We start from the raw sequence: 16956 nt of genomic DNA, 5'->3' as shown, positions 1-16956 counted from the left end.
GAATTTCTGTACCCAAATTCACTATATTTGTGTAACACACGAATCTGGGGGTCAATTCCTTAACTAAGAAAAAGTGAAAAATGTACACTTATTGAAAACTCATTTGCACACACAATTTACACTTTGAATTTAGTTGTGTTTTTATGCACAAAATTTTGAAACTAAAATCAAAATTTTCATTTGTCAGACAAAATAAAGGAAAAACGGCCTAGTGTCAAAAAACCGTATCGAAATACAAACTGGCTTCTTTGTTTTTAATGAACTAGGTTGTATTTTCCTTGTATTTCGTTAGTTTTTTTTAAATATAGTTCACACACTTACACCAGTACTGAAACCTTATTGGCTCCCTCGACAAAAAATATAAGAGAAAATACAAGAAAAATACATAGAAAATAAAGTAGTGGCATATAGGACTTTGATTTGTTTGCACTTACAGCACCATTTTATTTACAGGAGACTTTCACAGCTACTAGTGATGGAGCGCTATTTCGCTATTGGTTTTTGCATCGCCGCTATTGACAAATCGCTAATAGCTATAGCTATTGCAATTCAAATATATGAGTGATTGGCGATTTTCCTTCATTCGATTCTTTTGAATGACAATCACCTCTGGCAGAAAATCGCCAATAGCGATTATAGCAATTGTCGATTTTCCTTCAGCATGAAATTCTAATACTAATAGTGATAGCGAGGATGCAATCATCAATAGTGAAATATCGTTCATCACTACTCATCTGTGTGCTTTAATTTCCGACTGAGTAAAAAAGTTTATGGGATACAAAAAAGAATAATTTTCTCTGAAATTGGAAAAAATATTCTTTTACAAAAGTTTGCCAGCTATTATCGAAAAATGGGTATAGTTGTCTTAAGAACTGCACAACGAAAAAAATTTCTCGTCAAAAGATATTGGTAAATAAGGGCGAAAAAGTGTGCTTTTTGTGCAGAGAAATTGTGGAAACGGCAAACGGAACAAAGCGAACTTGTGCAACAACAATTTCGACGACGAAGTGATGTGCAATATTTGCAAAAAATGGTTTTGCAATGGGCGTGGAAGCACATCTGGATCCCAAATTGTTAATCTTTCGGTGAGGGCTAAACATAGGAAAGCCACCCTACATTCTGAAGGTCCACTTGGAGAAACAGTACTAAAATGTTACTCGTGTGGCGTACGTAATATATTTGTATTAGGATTCATTCCAGCACAGGCTGATTCTGTTGTAGTGTTGTTATGCCGGTGAGCTGAAAATGGAGTAAATATTAAAAAGTGTATCTATTTAAACGAATAAATTTAAATTTAAGTCAACCATGTGCAGAGCAAAACTCTTTGAAAAATATGAATTGGGATCAAGAACAATGGAAGCCACTTATAACTGAGGCTTCGTTTTTCCCGTGGTTGGTTAAGGTGCCTACCGAGCAAGAGCAGTGGCGTGCACGACAAATATCAGCAGCACAAATAAACAAATTAGAGGAATTATGGAAGGAAAATATTGATGCAACATTTCAGGATTTAGAGAATCCAGGTATAGATACTGAACCATCACAAGGTCTATTGCGTTACGAAGTAACAGAATACGATAAAAATTTAAAAGAATCGCAAACACAGGAGGGTTGGAAATAAGATGGGACGTTGGCCTAAACAAAAAAGCAATAGTATATTTTACGCTTGCTAAAACTGATTCGGACATGAAACTAATGCATGTGTTATTCATAAGTTAATATGTACTTCTAGGCTGTAGCCGTTAACAGTTTTATAAAATTTGTGTTTTTGATGGAAAAATAAAAGAATTATAGAAACATATATCACTCGTCTTATTGTAAACAGATTAACTCAAAATTTATGTTTTTTGGGAGAATGCAATTCAAGCTTTGTCATATGGTTTGTATATGGTTGAATTCTCCGGCTAATTTCTAGGGCACTTAAGTGGGTGGCTAATTTTCTGCTAAAGAATATTTTTATAATAGTTTGAAGAATTTGCTATATTTTGCTCTGTCTTTTTCAGTAAAAATTGATTCACTTTACTATACAAATATTATGCAGCCAAATACAAATTTCAGAATAAATTCATACGGAGTATTTCTGCATACATCGGTGTAGTATAATATAGTAAATAAATCATTTTTTTATAGTGTTACATATACAGATTTATTTCGGGTTGATTCATTTTACATTTAAAAAGCAGAGCATTTTCAATTAGCAAAATTTATAAAACAAAGATGCATAGAAATATATTTCGGCTAGTTTCGTCTCATTGAGTGTAATACGAGACTGAACATATTATCGTAAGCCAGTTAATAATATATATCATAACATCTCAGAAAATTAGAATTTCACATTACATCATTACATCTTTTATTGTAAAAAGGTACATATTTTTGTCTTTTTATCCCAATTTTGGTTCATATATTCTGTATACTAAATTAAATTAATGTATAACATTCAATCTACTCCGGTAAACAAACTTAAACATTCATTTTTTATATCCAAGTAAACAAATAATTGCAGATTCGCTTATCAACGATAAATGAAAGCGATCGCCATAGCTGTAAAAAATAGCCATATCTATATTCACTGATAGCTCAAAATCGCTGTATCGCCCACCATATCTTCTGTATAGAATTGCTTGTTAAAATAAAGCGATCGCTATAGCTATAAAAAATAGCCATATCTATTTTCACTGATAGCTCAAAATAGCCATATCGTCCATCACTAACAGCTACAAAAATTAACGCGGATTTACACAGACGCTTTGGTTGTGTTGCATTCATTCATGACGGAACGATACAAGGTGGCAGCATGGAGACATACCTACAAACATAAATAAAAATTCAATGTATTTTGTTTTTGTAAATTCGATGGACAAATGTCAAAATCGTACTGCGCCGAAAGTTGATGTATCAAATCAAATAAAAAAAGGGTATGATCAGCTTTCCCATGCTGGCACCTTGTATCGTTCCGCCATGCATTCATTAATTCATCTGTCGGGTGAAGTACCCTACAAGACAGGTACTCGTTAGTTAATCGATTACTTAATCGTCATCGATAACTTGGTCACCAATTATCTTCTTAATGACTTCTACATTGCTGTCGTGAAAAAAGTAACGCACGCGCTCTCTCAAAATAGCGTACGTGTGACTCGCTTTCTCGCTCTTACCTCTTGTTTTCGACATTCCTTCTCGCTCGATGTTATTTACATTATGAAGTTACTTCATTAAGCTGGAGACATTGGTGCTTTATCGGTAACCATATCGGTAACCTTATAACAGCTGATTCGACCAACCTTATGAGAATCAATGCAATCGATTATTGGTACCGCTAAGGTCGTAACCGTATCGTAGCCAACCAATTGGGTTTTGGTTTCCGTCGTAACGATAAACAGCTGATTACGTTAGGGATACGGATACAGCGATACGACATACGGCACCAATGACTCCGGCTTTACGGACATACGCAACAACAAACAACACGGGTAACTGGCTTGCCGGTTACCCGTACCGGTTACCTTCTGTCAAATCGCTTTTGGGATGAATGAAACGCGTCCTTTTTGTTTAAATAATATTTAATTATTAATAATTTATATTTACAATGTTTTTTTACAATTTAAATTATTTCCTTATTACTCTAGTAAGCTTTACATATGTGTATAATGATATCTACAAGCTACATAAATACATTAACGTATATTTATAGCCGGGCTATTCAAAACTGAAGGTGCACCTGTATTAGTGAGAGCGCAATCGTAGCGATGCTCGTGCGAGTGAATTGATTTTTCATTTAGTCGCTTACTAACAAGCACTGATGACATGATACGAAACTTTTATTCTCTCTCAATTCGTTTCCAGGAATGGGTCTTGAAGTTCATTCGATTGTAAACAAAAGTTCGTTCGTTTCCAAGAATGGGTCTTGAACATCATATGGCTATAGAGTTGCCTAAACTACCCAAAAAATCAGCAAGTAAGGTGATAAAAACTTATTAAAATTTATAAAAAAGGCAAAGTTTTGTAGAAATATTTTGTGGTAGATAAGTGAAAAAATATGAAATAATATATTTCGATTGCGCTGCTTTGCTTTGTTGCGCTGGCACCGCCATAAGATAACAATGAACGGCTAGCCCCTTTTTCACTTTGATGCGACCAAAATGTTTATGTATATCCACATACAATAAAAAACGCAAAAAATTTATAAGAAATTACGAAATTAGATCACTTGGTGAAGTATCTGCGTTGTGGTCCGCAAAAGGCTGTTAATTATACATGTTGCGTTAACCTATACGTATACCTACAATTTATCTCAGCTGTCAAAAGTGGAATGTTGCAACGCTCCACAAAAACCTGTCCTTTTTGCATCCATTTACATCAATGCGAAGACTAAGAGCTGACTTTTTCTCCAATCGAAAGCTGCTATCAAAACCCGTTTCGTGTGCAGCCCTTCGATGAAAGGTATTGTCACTGATAAATTTTCCACGGGTGAAAAATAGTTATTTTTTCTTCGGATTTTTAATCCTGACAAAAATTCGAGTTCTTTGATATCCCATTTGAGAATCTTGAGTAAGTTTTCATTGAAAATTATAAATTAAACCTTTACCATGTAAAACACCCCAAAGTTATTCTGAAATGCCCAAATTTGATTTTAAGTATGATGGTATCTATGGCCAATATTATAAAAAATGCACATTTTCACGCGCTCTCAGAGAGTGAGAAGTTTCATATCATGTCATCTGTGCTAACAAGCAACCAGCTAACAACAAGCATATGTATCGCGCATAATTTTTCATATATATTTTGATACCCATCAGCCGATACCCACCACTGATGTTGCTACGCCAAGTGCCAATGTGCTATGATATGAATAGCCCTTTTTGAAACCTTTTTTCGAAGCTCAGAGTGATGCTGCTCAATTTTCCCTGCGCTGGTGGTGTCATTCAACATCAGTTTGCAGAGCAATATGAGTTTTGTAGGTATAATACCGGTGATGTTGAGCCTTTGGTCTTGACCCTTTCCCATAATATACTTGTTAGGGCCTTATATGTGGTACTAAAAAGTCGGATGGATAGTTGTCGCAGGTTTCGTATAATTTGAGCAAATGTATGTTCTTCTTACAGCCACAGCTTGAATATTTGGGATAAAAAGTTTTTAATATATGTAACCCGAAAAGTTTTCTATAAATAGGGCTCCACAATTAGGTATTTGCTGAGAGGCAAATGGCACAAGGCACTCAAGGAGATTTCAGATAACCAGAATCAGGGGTACCCGAAGATACTTCGCTATTGCATTTGTAGAGAACATAAAATTATAACAAGGGATAATTGATTGATGTTACGAAGTAAATTAGACGTGCTACAAAAACAAATAAATGCAGATGACTGTTTAATAAATTATCTGAAGTCCTTGAATGGATATTCAATTTGAAAAGGGCAGAGTACTGCTAAAACTGCTTTCCCCGAGTAACCCGGAAACGAATTGATATGACTACGCCTATCCTTCTTTACGATTGGTTGTCTCCAAGCTGATCATATGCTAGTACAGAATATACTTGTTTGATGCACCACCGAAAGGATTAAAGGGCTGCTAGCGCAATTTATAGCTTCTCTTTTCTGACCCCAGGATCCTGATGGAACTAGGGGGTGGTCGGGATGGCCAAGAAAGTTCAATGTGGCTATGTTAAATCGCTCCCGAGATGGTCGGGATTGCTTCTCAATGGATTTTGTTACCGGAACGGACCAGATCTATATCTGGCAAAGGATCATCGACATCGATAAAACTTGAACCTTCTATATTATCCCACCCTAGGTTATCCAACTAAATCCAGGCGGCAGGCCAAGTGGCGCGCACATTACCATCATATTGCGTCTCCCATTACCACCATCGGCAAAGAGGTTGAAAAAACCATCAAACTTGCTAACCAAGTGGAATCCAGTTGTTTTTGTTCGGGACTGTTGTTGTGGTGCTGGTCTACCTTCCGATATTAAAAGTCGTTGATTAGTGTAATCTCCACGTAGTTAGTTACTCCCACGACTACGCCCGCATCTAGTGCCACGATTACTCAAATCAGCGAGTTGTAACTATTACATTTGAAACGCTCATTACCACATACAAAGCCGTTTGCGTGCTACGCGTCCCCTATATGGTCGCCAAGCCTAAAAACTACCCACTGGAAGAAGCTACAGGACTGCCAAAATACTCCGCTCAGAACTGCCACGGGCTGTCTTCTTATGTCCCCAGAACACCATCTACATAATGAAGCGAGAATACTCCCCATCAGGTAGAGAAATGAGATGCTAACCAAACAGTTCCTGTTGAATACCCAGAAACCTGGGCATCACAACAGACATCTGATTGATGAGGCAACACCGCCTAGGGACTTAAGGAGTCATCTCCGTAAGCATTAGACAATACAGTTGAAAAGATGGCCTAGGGACTTAAGGAGTCATCTCCGTAAGCATTAGACAATACAGTTGAAAAGATGGTTAGTGTCAAGTGGGGCCACATTGCAAGCGGGACATACATATTGTATGACGGGGTTGATTCTGAATAGGTAAGAGTTTAACCTGTTACAGTATCCAAATCGAAGTTGAGCTAGAGTGACTAGCGTTTCCCTAGGGAGAGTGCGTTCCTCCTCTGGGAGTTCTTGGTATTTTCTTTAAGAACTGGATTCGCCGGGCAATTCCGGCATATAGGTTCGACGCCTGTTTGTGGATATCACTGAGGAGCTGCTCATTCTCTTTTGCACCGCTCTGGATTTTCGGTACAATTGCGGTTGCATGCTCTCCAAAATGAAGATCCTGATCGAACTTCACACCCACATTTTCCTTGACTTGGACAATTAAGTTAATTGTTAATAAAGTTTTAATTGTCCTACAGACTTATATAGATAATAATATAGATATGTGTCTTCAACGCGATTAGACGTGTTTTTCGGTGCGCTGCAGTTATTGTCTATTTAGTTATATATTTTGTCATTGTACTTGCTTTTTTGGCGTTTGCGGGCTTTGCGTGTTGATTTTCATCGTTTAATTGTTTCTACTCAATCACTTGATACGAAGCTATTCTGCTTTTTGTGTATAATTATTTAATTTTTCCTAATTGCAAACAATATTACAAACAACAACAATATCACAAACAACAAATTTATCGAAGATGCGCGATACTAGAGCTTCCCGCCAAGTGGTATTTACTCCCAACAAAAATGCGAGTGCAGTCGGCAGATCTGGTTTAAAAGAGAGCTCGTTACCTTCATCTTGGATTGAGCTTATAGAAGACAAATTGGAGATGCAGAGAACGGCCATCATTGAAGAGATTGCAGATCGTCTGAAAAGTTCTGAAGAGCGGCTTATGGCTGAAATGTCAAACCTAAAGAAGGCGCTGAGCAAAATGGAGGAAAGAGTGGTTAAAGCAGAAGCCCAGGTTGAATGCAATGAACAACTGCGAAAGGAAATTGTGCTACTAAAAAAAGAGTTAAATGAATGCCAAAACAAATCTGTCTCCAGTGACATAATAATTAATGGCCTCCCCGTCAGTGATGGTGAAAGCATTAAAGGCACTGTTAACAAAATGTGCCAATCATTGAAGGTGCCAGCATTGCCTATTTCCTCGGCGTTTCGTGTGCCTAACAAAAACAACAGCAAAACACCTACATCTGTCATTGTGCGACTGAGCTCTTCTGATGATCGATCTACACTCTTTAAAGCAGTGGCCCGTTTTTGCAAAGAGAATAAGCGTCCACTAATGCATCGTGATGTAGGAATAAATTCGGACGGGAAAATACACATACATAAGTGCCTAACCAAAAACAATCGTGAGCTAATCCATTTTGCAATGCAGTTGAGAAGAGAGAAAAAGCTCGTTGCTGCTTTCTCAGTTCGTGGATATGTGTATGTTCGTGTACGTCCAAATTGTAAAGCTTTCAAGGTGACTGATATCGAGAGTATTGAGCGTGTTGTTGCTGCAGACACCTGATTACGTATGATTCATGTTAAGTGTATCCAATATTATATATTCTCTTTATTTTTTCTCTAATCTTCTTTTTCAAACAATCTACTGTCCTCCTACACTCTCATCCTATCATATGTTTAATTGTTGTCACTACCGTTTTTTTCTCTATTTTTCAATCATGTGTTTAATTGTCTGTCTTTCTTTATTTTGTCATTCCTCCATTGTTTTTGCCTTGGTCTCTTGTACACACATGCGTGTTGCTTGCCTGCCTTTGGTTCGTTCTGTTTTGGTTCAGCTTTATGTGTATGGGGTCATTCCATAGATCTCGCCCTGGTGCTAATGAAAATGAAATAATTTTGATTGATATTTTTTGTAAGCAAAATCATGGCTTCAATGCAGTACATTTTATTGCTCGTAGCCTTAGCCATGACAAACTCGATTTTGTTAGGTATGTTTTTGAGGATTCTGCGGTGGATGTGATTTGTGTCTCTGAAACATGGTTCTCCAGTGAGATTCCTTATCTCAACTTTTCGATTAATGGGTACAATCTATTTCGGAATGATCGTAGGTACAAAAAAGGAGGGGGAGTTGCAGTGTACTGTAAAAAAACACTCAAATCTAGACTACTAAAAACTTCTAATTCCTGTGATGCTGAATATATTTTCACTGAACTGTCAGATGGAGTAAATAAAATTATGGTAATATGTCTTTACAACCCCAAAAAAACTTTTTCATTAGAATAATTTTTTGTTGATTTGTCCGAATTTGTAATTGATTATGAACGTATTTTGATTTGTGGTGATTTTAATGTGAACCTACTGGTTAATCATTCCTACAGTAGTAAACTACTTGACCAGCTTGCAACAGCAGGTCTATGTGTTGTCAATAGTGCTAACCCGACGAGATTTGATAATAATTCTGTACCCAGTCTTCTTGATTATTTTGTAACTTGTGATCCCTGGCACGTCCTAAAATTTGAGCAAATATGCTTTGTTTCTGACCATGATTTGATTTTCTGTACTATAGATGTTGAAATGAACCGTTCTGATTTAGATTGTACGTTTGTGTATCGTGATTTTAAATCGTTGAATGTTAATGCGTTGTACTCCGATATATGTGGTGTTGATTGGACTGACTGTTGGTTTCTTGACACGGTTGATACCAAGTTAGATTTTCTTAATAATAACTTGACCAGATTGTTTAATGTGCATGTGCCTATTCGCTGTGCAAGTGTTATTAACAGTTCGTGTCCCTGGTACAATTCGAGAGTTCGATCGGCTATTAAGAAACGTCAAAATATTATGGTAAGTGGCGTAAAAATAGGACAGATATTTTCTGGTATCGATACAAAGAAGTGCGAAATGAAACAACAGCTATTATCAGGCAGGCAAAGTGTAGGTACAGTAAATCAAAGCTAGATCCCTCACTTCCATCCAAGGAGTTGTGGAGAAACTTAAAAAGGTTTAAAATACATGGCAAGGATACTACTAAGTGTGAAATAGATGTGGATGAACTAAATGACTTTTTTGTTAGCACTAACAATGACGTCAATGCTCCAGCCCTGCTAAAAGAATACTCCTCCTATGTCGGCCCTGATAACAAATTTCAATTTGATACAATTGGCGAGGTTGATGTTTTGAAGGCTTTATTAAGTATAAAATCGAATGCTTTGGGGGAGGATGGAATCTCTCTAAGATTTATTAAGATCGTAATAGAGTTTATACTAGGTCCGCTTACTCACATCATAAATTTCTGCTTCACCTCTTCATGTTTTCCCACGATGTGGAAGAAAGCAATTATTCTTCCTATTGCAAAAAAAACTAATGCTACGTGTGCAGGTGATTATAGGCCTATCAGCATACTGCCTACATTTTCGAAGGTATGTGAAAATTTAATGGCAGCACAAATTTCTTACTTTATCCAGCAAAATAAATTACTCAGTCCGTTGCAATCTGGCTTCAGACCAAAGCACAGCTGCTCTACAGCAATGGTTAAAGTATTGGATGATATAAGAACTAGTTTTGATACTGGCGACCTAACACTTCTTTGTTTACTAGATTTCTCCAAAGCATTTGATTCTGTGAATCATGAGCTGCTATGTACGAAGCTGAAGTATTACTTCGGATTTGATGATAGCTCAGTCAAGCTTATTGCCAGTTATCTTAAGGATAGAACGCAGTAAGTTAAATCAGGAAATTCTTTGTCGCAGTCTAAACCTGTGTATGCTGGCGTACCGCAAGGGTCGGTCCTTGGTCCACTTCTGTTTAGTCTATTTGTGAATGATATTTTTGATGTGTGCCAGTATGTCAATATTCATGCATACGCCGATGATATGCAGTTACATTTGTCAAGTCGTATCGGTCTTGTTGAAGATTTATGTTTCAAAATTAATAATGATCTGTCTGCAATCTCTCTTTGGGCTAGTGAAAATTCGTTGTGTTTGAATGCATCCAAGTCTTATGTCTTGCCTATATGTCATAGTGTTGTATATAATATTGACCTTCCTGCGTTGTATATTGGAACTAGTCTACTTAAATTTGTTGACAGAGTAAAAATTCTAGGGTATATTGTGAACTGTAAACTTACTTGTAGTGACCATGTCAACAGGGTAGTTACCAATATTTATGCCATATTACGGAAGTTAAGAGTATCGGCCCCATTCACACCCGTTGAAACCAGGCGAAAACTTGTGCTGCAATTAATTATGCCACTTATAACGTACGCCGATACAGTATATGGTAAGATGGACTCAGTGTCATACAACAAAGTTGCTGTAGCGTTTAACAATGCTACGAGATACGTTTACGGGATTGGTAGATATGATCACATATCTGCCTGGCGAACGAAAATTCTTGGGTGCAGCCTTGAAAATTATCTAGCCGCCAGGAATTGTATCTTTATATACAAATTATTATTGTGGAAGACACCAAATTACTTATTCGAAAGGTTGAGACCAGTGAGATCACTGAGACATCAGAGTCTGGTCGTACCATCGCACAATTACTTAACTTCATCTAGACTATTTTTCATTAGCGCGGTTAAATTATGGAATTCAATCCCAGATAATGTGAAGGCTGGACTAAATAGATTCAACTACAAGGATGTAATACTCAAGTACTTCAAAGCTGTATGAAAACAATGCAAAAACATTGTAAGGGTGTTTAAGATACCTGCTTCTCTTTTCTTTCCCCTTTTCCCACTTTGATCTTGACTATCTTTTCTTTCGTTAAGGTTAGATGTATTCTAAATTTGTTATTTAGATTTAAGTTAGAATATACATATTTACACTGTTTTATGTTTAATAACCCAGTTGAAGTACTTCTAAAAGACTATATCTGGTCTTACTCTGTACTACGTTGGTAAATAAATAAATAAATAAATATAAATAAATAAATATAAATAGTCGAGGAAACGATCTTGACTAAAAAACTAATCGTGACATTAATTAATTCTTAGTCACAAAATAGGTCAAGTGATTATGTTGCTATCTCGGTATTAAATATAATATGCAACTTTTTTACTTTCACCAACGATATGCATATGCGATATTTGTTTGGACTCACCAGTCAATTGTTAGTATAACATCACCATCTGAAATTTTCTCTTGTACAGAGTAACGAATAGATTCGGCCGCTTTTCCAATTTGATTTTCTACGTACGTTTCAACTGTAAGTACAAGTATAATAATCACGTTATACTAATAAAAACAGATATTTACGCTTACATCAGATTCCCATTGATCAGTTGGCACATAGTGTACTTATGCACAATGAGTTGGCAGCTGTGTCAATGTATTCGGTCGACAGTCTTGTAAATGTTCAACACTATTTGTTTTTATGAATGCGTGTTCTTTACTCCTGAAGACCTTATTATGATGATTAGTTCTTATACTACACAATCACAAAAATTTTGAAGGCAGCTACTTATCTTTTTTTGATTTCGAATTCAAAACCCATTGCCTGCATAATATAGCGGTATGGTCTAGAAGGTTTAATATGATCATGCTAATCTTTCCCGAGATGGTTGGGCTGGTACCTTAATGGTGCTTTATTCCCGGAACGTACCGGATTTGTATTCGGCAAAAGCCATCAACATCGATAACACTCCCTAAAACGTTCGGCTAGCTTCAAAGCAAAGTGAACGTTGGATAGCTGATCAGGAAGAAGAGTTTAAAGCTTCGCTAGGGAATGTACTAAATCGAAAAACATATGAAGATTTAAAACGTCAAGAATTGTTGTAAACCTTCAAGATTTAACTTTAATGGTTTTGCTTTTGTGCTATCTATAATACGAGTATTAAATTCACCGTTCTAAGGTTTTTATTTAAATTGCTCTAAATTCAGTTGCAAACCTAAGATATTCAAACAGGTAAGTGGTAGAAGTGTTGCGTTTCTTTCTGCTTTCTCTTTGAACACATTTCATAGACAAAGGAAATTCTAGAATGAACAGCATTAGACTTTGCCATAAATGCTAATATTCACTATTTCATACCTGATAATGTGAACTTTGGCTAAAGCGTACAAACGCCTGTTGTTGTTGTTGTTGTAGCGATAAGGTTGCTCCCCGAAGGCTTTGAGGAGTGTTATCGATGTGATGGTCCTTTGCCGAATACAGATCCGGTACGCTCCGGTAACACAGCACCATTAAGGTGCCAGCCCGACCATCTCGGGAACGATTTGGTAATTCTTTACGACAGCATGACACTGCTAACACGCTTCCAAAAATATTGAGAGAGGTATCAAAGGACGCGGCTTGGTAATTGTTTACTTTAGCTCACAACTGCAAACCAAAATATCGGGAGAGGTGTCAAAAGACGCGCTTTGATCCCAGGACCACGAATCCGAGGGCGGAAATTCAAAATTTTATTTCTGTCAAAAGTTATTTCCAAAAAAACGAAAAATGTCCCGGAGCGCTCCGAAGCCGGTGGTGGGATCCATAGCATTTTTGCGCAGAACACCTTTCTGCATTGGCGACCTTCGGCCGCGCTTATAAAAAATTACCCGGGGTGGGTCCAACACCGGTTTGGAAACCAAAACTATACCCGCGCAAAACACTTTTACCCACAGTTTTTCTTGTGGGTACTATAAAATCATCAAAACAACAACAACAAACACATGAAAATGTTCAATTTTGTTTGCAAATATATCCGAAACGAAATAAAATTTCCGCCTTCGGATTCGTGATCCTGGGTTCAAAGCGCGTCTTTTGACACCTCTCCTGATATTTTTGGACGAGTTTTAGAGTTGTGAGCTAAAATAAACAATTACCCGCATCTTAACATCAGTATTCATAATCCGAAGGCGGAAAATAAAAATTTTAACTCGTTAAAAAGATATTAACGAAAAACCGAAAAAAGAGCCGCGGGTACCTCCGAATCCGGGGGTGGGATCCATAGTATTTTTGCGCAGAACACCTTTCTGCGTTGGCGGCCTTCGGCCGAGCTTATAAAAGATAACCCTGGGCTACGTCATGCCAAGTCCGGGTGTGTGGTATAACCGTGGCTACAACCACATGAAAATCGCCGACTTCAACTGCAAATATCTCCGGACAGAGATAAATTTTTTTTTCCGCCTTCGGATTATTGTTCTCGAGATTAATGCGCGCCTTTTGACACCTCTCTCGATATTTTTAGTAGCGTATTAGCAGTCGACCCCTCAACTAGACTTTTACCAAAATTACCTTGGGTGGGTGCAACACCGGTTTGGGGCCCAAAACTATATCCGCACAAAACACCTATGTTCACAATTTTTTTTGTGGGTACAACAACATTACAACAATCACATGAAAATCGCAAACTTCAACTATCTCCGGACAGAGATACAATTTTTCTTCTCCGCCTTCGGATTGTTCTCGAGATTAATACGCGTATTAGCAGTGTCATGCTGTCGTAAAGAATTACCAACGCCTTTTGTGGGGCCACATTAAACCTTCAGACCATCCCTCCCTCTCCACCCCAAGTTCCATGAGGAGCTTGGGTCACCAGAGCCTCGTCTATTAGTGAAACAGACACACAGAATTTTTTCTTTTATAGTCAAGGGATGTTTGCAAATCCCTTAACACACCAGGTTAAGAGAGAGCTGGCGATCTATACAATGGGTTCTAACTTCTTTTTTATCTTATTAAATTTATAATCGCAAATTCTTACGCGTGCATTGTAGCTTAAAATGAGATAAAACAATATAAATTCATTCAATTTCTGAACTGTCATTAAAACTGACACTGTCATTTCGATGACAGTATGGAATGTTACATGTTTAGTGGAATGAAAAAAGCTTTGAATGTGTGGGTGAACTAGTTAGTTACCTCCGTCTTGTAGGGTATCGAAAAATTTACATAAATGCGTGCCTACGCTTTGACAAAGCCATACGAAAAACAATGAAACGCCGTAAGTTATCTTTGCTTTGAAGCGACCAAAGCGTTTATATAATTATGCCCTTATGCATTTGTGTAAACAGCATTAGAAGTGAAATTTTTCCATGTTACACGTATGGCGCTTTATATTTTGACTCTAATTTAAATAACTTTTGCTTTCCGTATGTTTCCGCATTGTTGCAGGCTACAAATCTTCTAGTATACTTATTTACGCGGAAATATATGCAACTATTTCATCTGTAAATACTACAAAGTTTAATTAAACTATCAAATGCAACTCAGCTTGAAGTACTCTCACGTACCAAAAATGCAACTCTAGACCTGAGATTTGCATCAGGTGAGCGAGGCTGTTTGCAGTTTTGACGTTTATCGCTTAGTTGACACACTTGTATAGGTACACTATGATTCTGAGCTTAAGTTGTATCATGGCTGAATGATACAAGGTGGCAGCATGGTGACATTCCTGCAAACATTCCTGCAAACATAAATAAAAATTCCATGTACTTTTTTTTTGTAAATTCGATGGACAAATGTCAAAATCGTACTGCGCTGGAAGTTGATGTATCAAATAAAATAAAAAAAGATTATAATCAGCTGTCCCATGCTGCCACCTTGTATCGTTCCGCCATGAGTTTTATTTGGTATCATTTTATGAAATGTAAAGGGAGTTGGTCGTTAAACTGAATTCAATAAAGTTGGTCATCCAAAACTGTCGTAGTGACACTAGTAGGATGTTGGTGCAAATATCGACTAATATGTCAACTGGTATTACAATGATGCATAGACTGAGTAGTATGCCAACTGGTTGAATGCAATAACAAGTATGTCAATTGGTATGCTATTGGTGTATATAATAACTAGTATGTAATCTGGTATAATGCTGGCGAAAAGACTGCCTACTGTGTTAATTGGTATGGCCCTGGTGGGTATGCTGACTAGTATGGCATCTAGAACAATGTTCGGTATATAATGACTAGTTTGTCAATTGCTATGATGCTGATGCAGGGACTGTCAATTGATATTTCGTAGGACATCGCCGTGTTAAAAATACCAGTTTTTAATATGGAAAAATTACAGAACTCATACTATTTGGGATTTTTGGCAAATTAGTATTATTCTAGTATACAACTAGTTGGTTTGACAGCAGGGTACTAGTCATCATACTCAACATCAATCTAGGGCGTTGACCAGACAATTAAATAAAAGCGTTGAGGCGTGAAATTTCTAAAAATGTGAGGCGTAGCATAACCTTATCAAGGTTCAGTTGGCTTTATATATGACTATCAATAGAAATTTGACAAGTCCAACGCTTTTATTTAATTGTCTGATCAACGCCCTAGATTGATGAGGGGTGTGGTAACTGTACCTAGGGCCTACCTAATTATTTTCTAGCTTTTAGTATTATTATTACTTCATGTAAGTATTGTTTTCCATAAAACCGTTTAACTAAAAAAAATTTTTAGTTCTTTTATTTTCAAGCTTTTGGTCTTTATTTAATTGCCTATTATTTCTCATTCTATTTAGTGCATTTTGTAACTCAATATTACGAAGACTCTTTCGTGACAATTTGGTAAAATCTAAGTCCTCAATACATAATCCTTCCAAAGACTTTACTCGACTCTGCGCCAGGTATGCTTGTCTCTCGAACTCCAAAATATTTGATGTCACTTCTACCGGACTGTATGTAATATTTGTTCCAAATATGAGCTAAATCGGACATCATAGGCCGCTTTCTATTCATGTATATATTATGTGTTCCAAATATGGACCAAATCGGACCACAAATACGATTTATTTAATATCTCGATCCTGGCGCCACCTAGCGGCGATTTTTTCATAAGTCGCTTTCCATTCATATATGTATTATGTGTTCCAAATATGAGCCAAATCCGACCACAAATACGATTTTTTTGAATAAATCGATCTTTGCGCCTAGCGGCGATTTTTGTCATAGGTTACTTTCTATTCTTGTATGTATTATGTGTTCCAAATATGAGCCAAATCAGACCATAAATACGAGTTTTTTGAATATCTCGATCCTTGCGACGCCTAGCGGCGATTTTTTACATAGGTCGCTTTCTATTCATATATGTGTTCCAAATATGAGCCAAATCGGACCAGAAATTCGAAATTTTGAAATATTTCGATCCATGCGCCACCTATCGGAGTTTTTTTCTTATTATTGCATTTTCATCGGGTTCTAAACTATATTCCAAGTTTCAAGCTTGTAGCTTATCGGGAAGTTAGTAAAATTTGAATTACAAAATTCGTGCCGGCCAGCCAGTCCAGTCAAGCTAAATAAAACCTTTTAATTAAAAATCTATCACCTCAAAAAATGACTATGCGCCACTGCATTTCTTTTACAAAGCTGAGTTACCTACTCAATTGTATGTCTCTAATTATAAATTTTTTTATATAAGAACATTAGAGGTACCGCAGGCATTCGAATTAATTTAATTCGTGTGCATTTTTGTTCCACTGAGTTGAAGAAAAAAGTAATGCAAACGAAAAGAAAAGCAAAAGGCAAATTAACGGGTGAGCTTTTTGGGGAGTCGAAGACGAGGAAGATTTATCAAATGAAGCCCTTACGCCATACAATGCAGCTTTGCTTGCTGCTGCGAAAAAAAGTAAAAAAGTAAAAAATTATAAGTATGTG

The 16956-nt window shown here is 36.9% G+C and overlaps 1 protein-coding gene across 1 annotated transcript in view; it reads right to left on the bottom strand.

Annotated features, from left to right (window-relative positions):
• LOC137250075 (WSCD family member CG9164) overlaps positions 1-16956 on the bottom strand; it is a 662201-nt gene that overhangs the window by 576643 nt on the left and 68602 nt on the right.

The sequence above is a fragment of the Eurosta solidaginis genome, chromosome 4, assembly GCF_040869045.1.
Source record: "Eurosta solidaginis isolate ZX-2024a chromosome 4, ASM4086904v1, whole genome shotgun sequence".
NCBI classification, from domain to species: Eukaryota; Metazoa; Arthropoda; class Insecta; order Diptera; family Tephritidae; genus Eurosta; species Eurosta solidaginis.
The sequence above is the reverse complement of the archived record's forward strand: the minus strand, read 5'-3'. Positions and strand labels throughout refer to the sequence as shown.